The sequence below is a fragment of the Dicentrarchus labrax genome, unplaced genomic scaffold (genome assembly GCF_905237075.1).
Source record: "Dicentrarchus labrax unplaced genomic scaffold, dlabrax2021, whole genome shotgun sequence".
Taxonomy (NCBI): Eukaryota; Metazoa; Chordata; class Actinopteri; family Moronidae; genus Dicentrarchus; species Dicentrarchus labrax.
Genome location: NW_026136705.1, coordinates 11000912 through 11014867, shown reverse-complemented (window position 1 = coordinate 11014867; position 13956 = coordinate 11000912).

The following is a 13956-nucleotide window of genomic DNA, read 5'->3' as shown; positions in this document are numbered from 1 at the left end:
TTCCCTTGCATTTGTGTTTTACTTGGCAGCTTGTGCTAAGCTAAATTGCACCAATTAAACAGGAATTACAACAGGATCATAAAAAAGGGGGCATCTAGGTGTTGATACCCTATTTAAAATGTGTTAACTAGCTGTGAATCAAATATACAACCAGCTCCAGAAGTCCTGATGACAAAGAGAAAACACTACAGATCAAAGAGAAGCCCTTCAGCTGTCATCATACACTAGTTATTTTCATAGTCGACCTGCTGTTAAACTTGTTCCTGCATTTTTTTTATGAATACATTTGTTGGTCGGCAAAAAATAAAAAGCAGTCTACAGTAAAAACAGTTTTAAAGGGCGCTCATGCATGCATTATTAATAAGTAAGCAAGGGGGAGCGAGAAAGCGAGAATAAAGGGGGGCACAAGTTCCCAAAGCCAGAATTTTTGCTGATTTTACAGCCCTGCTGTGTTACCACCACTTCAGTGACAGAAAACGGGTAGTAACATCCTGAGTTCTGACCTGCTCGGACCTGTCAGTAAAATAAGTTACCCTCGACCAAAGGCACGAGTTAAAATCTACAACATACAGATATGGAAAAAAACTGCAGAGACAAAACAAGGTTATTGGCTGGTTTACAGCGTACAGGGAACATCACAAATCAGCACTGTACATTCTGTGTCTATACTATGATGATATATTAAAATCCTTATCTCAGTCTGTATTTTGTCCAGCTATAGTTAAAAATCTCACATGTAATATCCTCTGATAACATCCACAAGTTGATTAGCTATCAGGTCAGTTTCTTTATTGGTTTCAGTTTTGTGAATGAACTGTAACAGAAATTACAGCACTGTGGCTTTACAGCCATAGGGTCCTGGGTTTGATTCCCGGCTTTGTCCTTTCTGTGTCTGCGTGGGTTTTCTCCAGGTGCTCCGGTTTCCCTCACCATCAAAACATGCATGTTAGGTTAATTCTCTAGTCAGTGCCCATGACTAAAGGCACTGGCTCATATCTGGAATTGGTCCCCCAGGTACTGTACAGTAGGTGCCCTTATAGTACTTACGATGGGTTGAATACAGAGAAATAGATTAAAATAAATTGCCCAGTCCTCTGGGAAAAGTCTAACACATTATCGACTGTGTGGGCCACTCAAAAGGTTTAGAATGGTTTAGCCATTTGTTGTTGTCCTTTCATTTAACACATGTCTTATAATAGTAATCCAAAGTTATTAACAGAAACAGATTGCTGCTAATGAACTGGTTCCAGTGTAGTGCGGATGTATATGTGTGTTTCCTATAGTACCCTGTGCATCCTGTCTCTTTTCATTGTCAAGAGTGTCCACTCTGCTTGGATAAACATTTACTGCCGGGGGGCACATCTGATAAGCTCCAAGAATTGTTTGGCTTTGCTCCTGAGTTCTTCGGGCCATAATCCCAGCCAACATCACTGTGTAAGTGTTACAGTGTTACTCTCAATTAACTGATAGACAGGATCAGTAATTTGTGGGTATTTTATGTGAGATTTCAGGAAATAAGACATGCCATTTTGCCTTTATGTCTTACTCACCAATGTCAGAGCAGAAGGAAGGAGAGCTTTCTTTGGCCGTCTGCTAGAACTACTAGTTGTGCCCAGTGAACATGTGTTGCAAGGTGAGGCCGGTCATGGAGACAGCTTGCTGTGCGTTTTCTTCCTCCACATCCTCTGTCCAGGTTGGAAAGTCTTTACTTCAACACAGACATGGTGTGTTGCAACACCTGAAATATTTCTAGGTCCAATGTCTAATGTAATAAAAAGCCTAAAAAAAGCCAAATGAGAGTATAAAGTTCTCATCATTTAGTAAAATACTGAACATATTAATGCCATAACTCTTTCGCAGACAATCTACTGTGGAATTGCATCTAATATTAGTCATAAATAGATTATGAAGTGAGTTGAACATTATGAATGGGTTTGTAAATGTGTTGCTAAAGAGGTTAAGATGCAGGAAGCAGGTGGAATTTAGTCAGGCGTGATAGGTCCGATATGTGACCTCCCAGCAGCTAAAACGCAATGATTTTGTGAGAGTCTGTAAAAGAGATGTAGCTGTTCTCAAAATGTGCAGCTTATTATGTTCATAGTGTCTAGGCATGTCTTTCATTGTGTATTTTTTTAAAATCCATTTTGAAAAATGACACCATTGCACCATTGTCTCCCTCCAGAGATCTGAGTGTTGGACAAAGGGAGGAAGCCCAAATAAGGGTGTAGCTGCACTGAGGGTCTTGGGAGGCTCAGTCAGATAGCAGTAGTGGCAGATTGGCTGTGTGGGCGCATGCATGACAGAGTAGGAAGTCATCCCTTAATTCCCGCTGTGCCTCCCTCTGTGCCAAGGTTTCACACTGCCAAAGCACCGGCGGTGATCAGGAGCCTGCAGAACCACCACCACCACCACCACCTCAGCAGAGATCTGCTCTCTCCTCCACATTTTATTAACAGCTCCTTTCTTGCAGTAATGCTGAGTTTGACACACTGGTTATTTCTACACAAGGATGCCATCTGTCAAAGTGTCTGTCAGATCTGGTAGTTATAATGGAACCCAGGATTTATATTCTGTAATCACTCTGTTGTGAAGGAATAAAAAAATCCTTCCTGCAGATGACATAACAGCAGACTGGTGCAGGCTGCTCCCAGTGGACACAGTAACACAGATGTATGACAGCAGTTTCTGACACCATAATAACCATGTGAGATGTAAGAGCTGCAGCTGCACAGGCACACATACCCGGTCGATCGATTTTAATTTCAATTCGCAACAGCTTGCCTGTCCAAACAGGACGAAGGAGATATACTGCATGATGGCTGTATAGCAGGTGACCCTGAGAAACAGGGTCATTTGTTAGAGAGAATAGTTACAGATTACGACGTTTTCAATATTGCAGCAGAGTTACGGGAAAATGGCCTTGATATCCTGTTTGTTCACAATCTTGTTTTCACACCTACCTGTATAGGTGAGGGACAAAAGTGGCTAAAGATTAACTGTTTCACTGCAACCTGTTAATGACCATCAGCGCAGGTCATGCGGCTGGGGCTGTGGAGGGAAATGTAATAGCTGTCATGGGAGCAGGGCCGAGCAGAGGTCAGCGACCTTTCCTGTGGATTTGGATGCCTCATCACTTTTAGTAACAGGAAGCAGTTGTACTACTATTTGCTGCTAATATTTTTGTTCCATACCTGGTTGATTAATAATTAATCAAATAACTACATGAGGGCAAAGCAAAGCATTGCAGATATTTTAAAGACCCATATATCACATGCTCTTATTCTGCTGTTTACATTAAAGGACCACTTTGCCCTGAAATTAGATAAGCTGCTTGAAATCTGATCATTTATATCCTTCTCTCTTCTTCTCAGAGTTTCTGGAAACATGGTTTGTTTAAAGCTAATAATGATGGATTTTTGGCAGAATAACATAAACCCGGCCTCAGTTTTTACATTTCGACACCTCGAGGGTAGAACATGCACACTGATTGGAGGAGGGTGATTTCTCCCCATCTTTGTCCTCCCTGTGCCAGAGTGACAACGGTGCATGAGGGAGGGAGACTGAGCCGGAGGAAACAGGGAGAAGAGGTGGAGGAGGAGGAAAGAGAGGAAGAGTAAAGAGAAGGAACAGGCATTTCTCGTGTCTTCTCTCCCTGTTCTCATGTGGAAGTCTGAGAGTTGAATAATTCATAGCCTGTGGGAGGTGAATAATGAATAATGTGCAATTGATTAAAGGATGCATGCTGATTATAGAGAGAGAGGGAGAGAGAATGAGAGAGGAGGGCTTCCCCCGCTGAGTAATCTCTCACCTGCTTCACAAAGAGAAAAATAGGAGCAAATAAAAATGCTCCAGTGGAGGAGCTAAAGTAGCACACACTGAGAGTTGGATTTTGCTGCTTGCAAACACAACATCACGTTTATCCACGTGCTCTGCTCGATGCGCTTGCGTCCTCCGAAGCGCTCTGGATCCCATAAAAATGTGTAAATGGAGTGAAAAGGAGAATCCATGTTTAAAAATGGTGAATAATACATTGCCGCAGCATCACGCACAGCTGTGTCTGCATGCTGGGGTTTCCTATGTAGGGAGGGGTGGGAGTTTATCTCCCTCTCCCTATCACACTCTCTGTGTTTCAGTGTGTGTGTGTATTTAAATGATTCTCTGTGAAGTTGTGCATGTGTCTGTGCTGACACATCTGAGCCCATGCATGTGTGGTTGTTTTTGCGGAGCATGGGTCGTTGGTTCCAGTGTTAGAAGTAACTCCTCACATCCACCCACGCAACAACCGCTGTTATGTACAACTATTCTAAATATACACCTCACATGTATGTGGAGAAGCAACATGCCCCCAGGCAAGACAAAGGAGCACGCTGCATTTTTACTTATTAAAGCGATGTAGGAGGGATGTACATGTGTGGTGGAGGTTTTAACCTGACAGTTTCATTGAAGCTCTGGCAAACCATCAGGGAACTGCTCAGCATGTGAGGTGCAGAGGCTGGTGTATAATACTGCTGTACAGCAGCATGTGTTATGACAAATCAGAGCGTGGTTGTGGCATCGCATTGGGTCGAAGAGTGAATTAATCTGTGTATATTTAAGGCAGCGCTGAGGGTTTCCCTTTTTAATGACACCAAGTAGTTGGGCGTCCATTTAGCAGGTACTGCAGCAATAATTCACACATAATGGAGAAATATGTAGGTGTAAAGACTTTAAGATCTGCAATAAAGTTCACATATTGTGTGGAAATGACTGCAGTTTATATACAAGGGTATTTAGATTAAATGGAACAGCATCCTCACCGTAGTAGAACCTCAGGGGCTAAAAATACCATGTCCTCTGATGCAGCTGCAGCAAAGTGGAGGCTGCATAAGAGCAGGTTATGGAAAATTCTGAATTTAACTTCTGAAACAAAATCAAAATATTAAATTATATTAAAAAAGGCTTTATAAAAAAAACACCTCCATCAACCAAGTTAAAAGGGATTTATAATAGCTAAATAAAAAATAATCATACAGATTTTAGACTACTTTCAAATTCAAGTAAATGGAAACTTTTATATTATAAATGAGTATTAGTAGTATCTTAATATCTCAAAATATTGACTTAGCATCTCAATATAATGAGCAACTTTTTCATTATTGTAAGGTACTAAGTCAAATTTTTGAGAAAGTTTTTCATTATAATGACTAACAGAATCTTTTTTTTTTCATCATATTGATGGTAATGGGCTTCCATAAATAGCAGAATATGTTGTTATTAAAAGACATGCCTAATTACTAATAACCTCATTTACATTTGTATTTTGATTACTTATAAGATAAACCATTATTTATGTTGCGATGGGTTTTTTGTGTGGGGAAGGTCTTGTTGGAAAAACAGCTGTTGTGGAAAATCTGCACTAATGAATGACTTTAAGATGTGACCAATGTCTGCCGTCGTCAAACAGACAGTAGGTCTTGTAACACAGAGGAATATTTGGACCTTTGGCTGCTAAATGCTCCATATCTTCACCAGCTGCAGTGGCTAATTTCTGTCTGCTTTTTGCTGATGCTCAGAGAGAGTGGCTGAAAACTGCCTGCTGCAGAAAACGAGGTTCATATTCTTCACAGAAGATATTTTAAAATCTCTCAGTGGGTAAAACACAGTAAATAATAAAGATAAAATGATAATAAAATTAATGATGGCAGAATTTAGCTGCTTTGGTTTCACTGTCACACTGTCATGGCTTAAAGATATAATATGTAACATTTACTATAAACACTATTGTTGTATATTTTGTTGACTTGTGTACTTACATTATGCCAAATGTTTCCAACAATGTTGAAACTCAGAGAAATCTGTCATTTTTCAGTGGTGCCATATGCCTTTTGCACATGTTTTTGTCTGCCAGAAGCTTTCATAGATTGATTTTTATCCAGTTTTAAGCCACATTTTTACAATACAATTTTAGATATGTTTGTTATCTATATAATTTAATTGGATGAAGGATTTTAGTCATCCAACATCTAGATCTGAAGTTATCAGAGAAACAGCATTACCTGCAGCCCGGCTCAGGGACGTCCTTTGTCATCAGCATTGGAGAAACACTGATTATTAAGGTGAAACTGCTTTATTCAGTGTTTTCACCAGTTTTAATCACCGGGTCTTTTTCTTTTGGAGAGGAGGAGACCTTTGCAGATAATTCGGCACCCGGCAAAGAACTCCTGAACAATGAACACTGAGGGAATCCTAACAGGGAGAAGCTGCCGTGGTCTTAAAGAGAACAACTCCCATGATCTGACGCTACTTCATAACATCATCAAACTGTTTGTCTTTTGTTATTGTTTTGATGTTTCAGACCCTTAGTGACATATTCTACATTTAAAGGAACACTTGAATAGAACAGAACAATTATTAATGTTAGCAACATGCTTTTGGTCATGCTTTAACTGTCGGCTGGGAAAAAGCCTAATGACAGCAGTGAGACTGAACCAAAACATTAATGTTAAGGGCTGTAAAACTAAACAATCAGCTGAAAGAAGCTAAATAGAGCTGAGGGGAACAGCAGAGTTAATTCTCTGAAGGTACATCACTACTAGCGGCCTGTTTTTCATTTTACAAGTCATTTGACCCATTGTTCAAATTAAAATATTATGTGCAGCTGTAGGGCCATGGCTAAAACCTGCAGTATGTGAATTGTTTTTCTGATTGGTTCAGTCTTGACATTGAGGTCCATGCTTCTGGTGTGGGTCAGTGTTCTCCAGGGTGGACCAGCGTCCTGGGGTCTTCAGCTGAAAAAATAAATCAGTGTTCCCTCTCCCCTAGTCTTAAATCATCAAAGCTGGCTGACACAACTCTCTTGTCACATTCCTTAATATGACTTTAGGAAAGAAATACAACAAACAAGTTGATGATTTTACTGGAAAAATGAAACATTTAAAGGATATAGAAGTGTGATAAAATAGGAGAAAGGATAAAGGACATTGCAACATTAAAGACAATGCTCTGTGTCATCACAGTATATTTTCACATGCTTATCATAGTTGTGCCATTTGTCACATATTTCTATGCTGATGACATAATTTGTTATCAGAGGAGGGGTAATCCGGAGAAGTTCTGATCAGTGTTTGGCTCCTACACACAATTGAGCACTCAGCTTCCTCTTCCTGCTTGTGGAGAGACTGAATTAGAGGCAGGCACTGTAGGAGAGCTCACAGAGAGACAGACACAGAGGATGTCTGGGGGCCCATTTCTCATGAAACCTCACACACACACACACACACACACACACACACACACACACACACACACACACACATACGCACACACAACACATTCCTTTGCTTGGAAAATGTACGTGCCACAGAGTTGAGGTCTCAGTATTCAGGAGCTCACGTGACAGCAGGTGTTGACTCGGAGCTGCAGCAATCAGCAAAGTGAGCGAGTTCTTCTCTGTGATAAAAGGACACATCTATCAGCACATTTAGATGCTGAGAATGAGCACCTGATAGTAGTGTTTATGATACTGCTCCTTTCAGATGAATTGTTACCTGATTATTTTCCTGAAAAATAGTTATCTATCAGAAATATCCTTGCATTTGGGTTATAGAATTTTTTATTGTGAGGTGAAATATAACCACTTGACAAAAAACACACACTAATTAGCATTATAGTAAAAGTCATTAAAGAAAGAAGGTGAATATTACATATTTCAAAGCAATAATTTGACATTTTGGGAAATGTGCTTTGTGGAGCCTTGTTGCTGTGAGGTTGCCATGCAACTCCAGGAAGTCAGTACCCAGCCGCGTACAGCGCGTATCTCCCAGTAAACAACAACCTTTCATTTTCAGCCGCACTAGCGCCTGCTTGCGCTTTTCGAGCGCAACCAGGCGACTTTGTTTATGAGTGAAATGTCTTGACAACTAGGCCCATTGATAGATTGTCATGACATTAGGTAGGCCTTCACATTTCCGCCAGAATGAATTGTAATTACTTTGGTGATCCTCTGACTTTCCATCTAGCACCATCATAAAGTCAAAAGTTTAATTTGTCCAATATTTATTTTTAGCACCAAATACCTGAAAAACTAACGACAGTATCATCAGCTGTACTTAGTGCTTATTAGCTAATGTTAGCATGTTATAACCTAAAACTGAGACGATAAACATGGTGAGCATTATACCTGCTAAATGTAATCATGTTTGCTTTATGATTATGGGCATGTTAGAAGTACAGCCTCTTACAGCTGCTAGCATTGCTGTAGACTCAAATTCTTGTTAAATTTCTGTTTGTGTGCAGATTAAACAAACGAGCAACAAAGAAAGTCAGCTTTTAAAGCAATGGTAGGTGGATTTTTTAACTTTGGATAATGCCAGGGTAGCTGTTTCCAGTCTTTATGCTATGCTAAGCTCAGCCTCCTGGCTCTGGCTCCACACAGACATGAGAGTGGGATCGATCTTCTAAAATAATCCAGCAAGGGAAGAAACATACTTTCCAAAATGTATAACAATTCCTTTAAGATGGTTTGAGGCTTACAAAACATAGAACTATTTATAGGTATGCAAATGTTTCAGATTTTATGTACAGTATGTTGTTGGGCCATTTTTCAATCAATACATTAGCTTTTGGAATTTAACTTTCTTGGTCCCATGTATCACTTTTTTATCCAGAATACCCTATTGTGATACAGTCATATTTTCTCATACACCTACACAGAGGTTGACTTCCTGTATCGTAGCCCATGCATTTATTGTTCCTAGCATCAATGAAAAAAACTATTTCCCAGCTCCTTCCGTGTGCTTGTGATAAGAAACTTAATCAGCATTCATGATCATATCAACAAAGAGGGGTTACTCAGAAGTTGGTGCCAGCAGACTGCAGGGACACCAGTCAGTTCCAGCATGCAGCAGGCTGCAGGCCTTTGCAGTGTGGTAAATGTCATGTAGAGTTACTCACTCACACTTAGTACCTGCCTGGCTTGACTCAGCAGCCTTATTCCCCCTCCCTCATGTATCCTGGTGTAATAAGAATAGTTGTGTGCCATGACGTGACACACTTTTGTTTCCCATTGTTTCGGGGTGGACAAGGTGTCTCTACCTTTTCCCCTTGGAGACTTTGACACACAAACTGTACTTCTGCACTTTCCTGTGCTTTTCAAGCAGGCAGCCTACAGTCATAGAGCACGTAGCCAAAGATTCACTTCAACATCAGTCGACTGAAAAACTCTGGGAAAGTTATGAGTGGCGTTTCTCATTATGCTTAGGTTTAGCGACGTGAACCTCACCACCAGGCAATTGCGATGCAAACCTTGTCCAGGTTTCCAACTCATTGACACACCTTGACAGATATTAAAAGAGACGTTAAAGTGATGTTTGCAGAAAATGCTTCTGTGCCAAGTCAGCACCCCCAAAAAAATCTGCTCCATTAAAACTCTTTGGGCAAAGTTTGCCAGAGGTTATACAATCCTACAGATGTACAGCAAAACCTTGAAGGAAACTACTTGAAATCCTAACACTGTTCAACACACACATATATATAAGAAAAAGATGTTTTTTTTTACATTTTAATGGTTTGTTTTGTAGTCAAACCTTGTAAGACAATTCAATAGATTAATTTAATGAAAATTCTCAACAAAGAAAACCTTTCAGCTAAAAAAAAAGTCACAGTTACAAAGTTATTACCCTAGTGATAGTGTTATAGAAAAATCCTTGACACAGACTTTAAGTCAAAACATTTTAACTCAGTACAGGACAGCATGTGTTTAACAAAGCTGACCTTTTTCTCTGCTCCTGCCTGATAAACTTAATCAAAAATGGTTTTATCTGACATGACAAAATGCTGGTCACCCCATATCTTCACCTTGAAGACATGGAAGGAAACGTATGCATGATATTAGCAACAAACTAGGTCACTCTATATACAGAGAGAGACTTCTTGATCCCTCTCACCTGTTCTATGTATAGTCCATGTGGACTCACATATGGACGTATGATGTGGTTGGGCCATTGTGGGGTAAACAGTGAAAGGACTAGGGAAGGTTACCAAATATCCAGTGGCAGCACTGGGAAAAGGACAGTAATCATGAGAAAGTCGTGGCCTTGTGCACAGACCACCCACAATAAACAAACCAGGGTGAAACATCTGGAACTGCCTGTAACATCAGTAATGTTTTAGGCCTCAAGTACAACCGTCTTGTAAAATATTTCATTAGATTTGATTAATGAACTGCTCTTACCCAGATGTAAAAAAAAAAAAAGACACAATTTGAATTATACTACACAGCCTGTCAGGTGTCATATTATCATACAAACAGTGACCTAACTGAAGAATATGAAATCAGAAGATGATGTATTGTTTTCCTTATCTCCAGTTCTCTAACTCATTCACTTCCCCCAACTGAAAATAAACAAGATTCTGGTTATCTGTCTCACATCCTCCCTCTGGGCTGGGTGTGTATGATGTCACTGTCCCTCACCCCCTATAATATATACTCGTCACCTATGTCATCCTGTGTCACCTCGGGTTGTGCCCCAGTCCCTCCCTACACAATGTGTCTGAGACCTGTGGGTTGGGGTCAGGAGTTCAGGTCTGCAATATACGTCTGCAACAAAACAAACACGATGAGAATAAGACAATGTTTGGGTGAGTGTGAAAATGGAAAATCTCACCTTGGTGTCAAACTCCATAGCCTGAAGAGCCTGTAATTTTTCTGTATAATTGTGGTGTGTGGGCAGGTCAAGCTTAGTCAGAGGCCCACGCTTATGGAAAACAACCAAGACTTTCCTTACTGCCTAATCAGATTCAAGTGACTAATGTAGTGTTAAACATGCTGGTCTACCTTATAAGTTTTAGAAATAATGGCTTAGTTAACTATTAATATTGATGCTTTAGAAATGTTTTCAGTTTCCATTATATGAAAAGTCTACTTAGCTCAGGCAACTGTTTTAAATTATTCAGGGTGACCCCTTCAATGGACCACCGAACTGTATTCTTAATTTACAGCTGCAGTTTTGGTGTCTTATTAGAAAGTGAGAAAACCCATAAGTCTTTATTGACGATTTACTGACATTTAGTACTGCAGACTTGATGACCCATTAGAAAGTCATTAGGTTATTCATAAAAGGCAATTTCTCACTATATGCCAGGTCTGCAGTTATAAATGTTACTATGTCATTAGAAAATGGGACTTCCACTATTAATAAATAGATTTCAGTCAGAATGGCATACCTAATGGAGGGATCTTTCTGCATTAACTAAAGAGCAACATATAAAGGCCAAACAGGTTATGCTGAAGGAGGATATACGCCAACCAGCGATTTTTCTCAACCTGGCAACCAAAATGTTGATCAAGAACAAGCCATGCTAGCAGCTCTGTGATGCTGTAAAGAAAGTCAGAGGATCAGTAAAGTGATTAGAATTTATCTGGAGGGGAACATGAATGTGTGGGCCACATTTAAATTCAATCCATCAACTGGTTGTTGAGATATTTCACTTTAGAGGAAAGTAGTGGACCAGCCAACCTGATCCAAAACAGCCAAGTCACCAGTGTGACTAAACATGCCTTATAACCATAAAGTATGAATAAATGATTAATTAACCTTTAATAAGGCCAGTGTTGCAGACATTGCATAAGATGATGTCGAGAGAGCACACCCGAGTGCTCTCACTGATTGTTCCTCACAATCCCTGCTAACACCGCTTCCTCTCTGTGGAGGTGTAATTCTCTGTGAAGTGCACAAATCTGAAAAATTATCATGTGATTGAATTCTAAAAAGCTGGTGGCTGTTATGATCGTGCTCATTAGGAAATGGAGTGGGGGACCAGGAGCTGCAGGGCAGGTTGGCAGCCTCCCTGCTGTGGGAATGGATGTAGACAAGGATAGTGGGTAAACACAAATGTTCCTTGTCTCACAGGCAATTAAGCTAATCTAATTAAGAATTCCATCTATAGTGAAAGTTCAATTTAATGAGCTGCTTAAGATGCTTCAGGTCTTTCTACGTGACCTGTTTTACATCATGTCTGCAAAGTTATTTCTGCAGAAGTAGTGATGTAGAAAACCAATTTTCGGCTTACTGACACAGAGGCTGTTTGCTTACTATACGATTGATGATATCATCATCTGAGTCAAAGGTCATGGCCAGGGCGGGTGAGGCACAAATAATGTCCCCCACAGTGGCGCCCCCGTTTTTATAAATAAACAACATCTCATTTTTTCAACTAGTGACAAAATCCCATCCCATTCAGGAGAATAATTCATGGCAGGATGTGTGAATGATAAATATTACTAATCCAGAGGCCCAATGTTTTGAGAGCTGCTCATCTGGGAGAGAATTCAGGAGCAGAAAAACCCAAACATGCTTCAACAAATGCCGACATGACTGTGGGAAAATATTAGATATGACAGATTCAGGAAAAATTATAACTTTTGTTTAACTCTAACTATAACTTGTTGATATTTGTAGGTATATGTAGAAAATGTGTACGTACAAAATGACAATCATATGCAAAGCAGCTTTCCTGTCTTTGTCTTTTCTAAAACTGCATTAAACCAGAAGCATGTATGGATTATTAGATACTTCAGAATAAGTTGTATAATAGATATAATATGTGTGACAGAATCTGCATTTTTCAGTATTAGGAGGTTCTATTTATTTATGATTATTATTTTTTTAAGTTAGTTTTTTGGCCTTTTTATTGACTTTATTTGATAGGGACAGCTGAAGATAGACAGGAAAGGGGGTAGAGAGAGTGTGGATGACACGCAGCAGGTCGGATTTGAACCCTGAGCCGCTGCAGCAAGGACTCAGCCTCAGTACATGGGTTGCCAGCTCTACCCACTTAGCTAACCGGGCCTGAAGTTTTATGAAGTTAGAGGTTAAACCTTGGAAACTGGTCCATTTAGTAGCTGTTCTGGAGCTTTTGATCATATAACATATCAGGTTCTTAAAGTGCTCCAGAAAGGGAAATTTTAACACTTATGCTTCCATTACAAATGGGCAACTCCGTCTGCCGGGGAAGATCATGTGATATGATTGAAAGCTCCAGAACAGCTGTATCATTTATATGAATTTGTTTTAATATTTTTTTTTTCATTTAATCAAACATATTTACATATTGTACGTAAACATATACATATATGGTCCCTTACCTGGTAACCTTAGTGTGCCAGGAGGTTTGTTACACAGAACCATTGGGGAAGTCGTTCACTTTACAGCTACGATATTGAAGAAATCCCCTTAAAATTGTCAAACAAATAGATGCTCCTTTCTTGGTCTTTAATTTATAAGCATACTTTTTCTCCTCACAGATATTACATCTGGAACAACAGAGACATATTATATAAAAATCATTATACTTGGGAAACTGGTTTGGCCATCATATCTGGTTTATCAGCTCATAAATTCTAGTGGTATGTTAGTCATACTCTGAATTTTTAGCCAAGTATGGCATCCCTATACCACCAAGGGAATATGCTTTAGTTTTTTTTTTTTGTTGTTGTTGTTTTATTCCTTCTGGTGTAGTAATGCTTCTTGGAAACTCAGTTATATCTGAACTGTCTGAAAAAAAGAAAAAAGGAAAAAAAAAAGAACTGTGATATATGTGCCTTATTTCAAAAAGATGTTGTCTCCTACTGGAATTGCCTCTATCCAGACCTGGACTGAAGGAAAATGCGGTTTAACTTCTAAATAATTTATTTTAAATAAGGCCAAGAAAGTGTTTTTTAAAATAAGTCATTGCTTTTATCCCTCCAAATTATTTTTGCAAAGATATAAAAAGGACATTGATGTAACTTATTTTTTTAGCTTATTTTGTCAACTGGCTTCAGGAAATTGAGATTTTGGTCTTTTATTTCCTGGTATATTGTTTCTGATTTTACCCTTTTATATGAGAATGTATTTTTTGGCTTTATCTCTTACCCCTCTACCAAACAAAATCAGTATTATATCATCAATTTGATCTTTCTGCTTTCAAAATTCCACA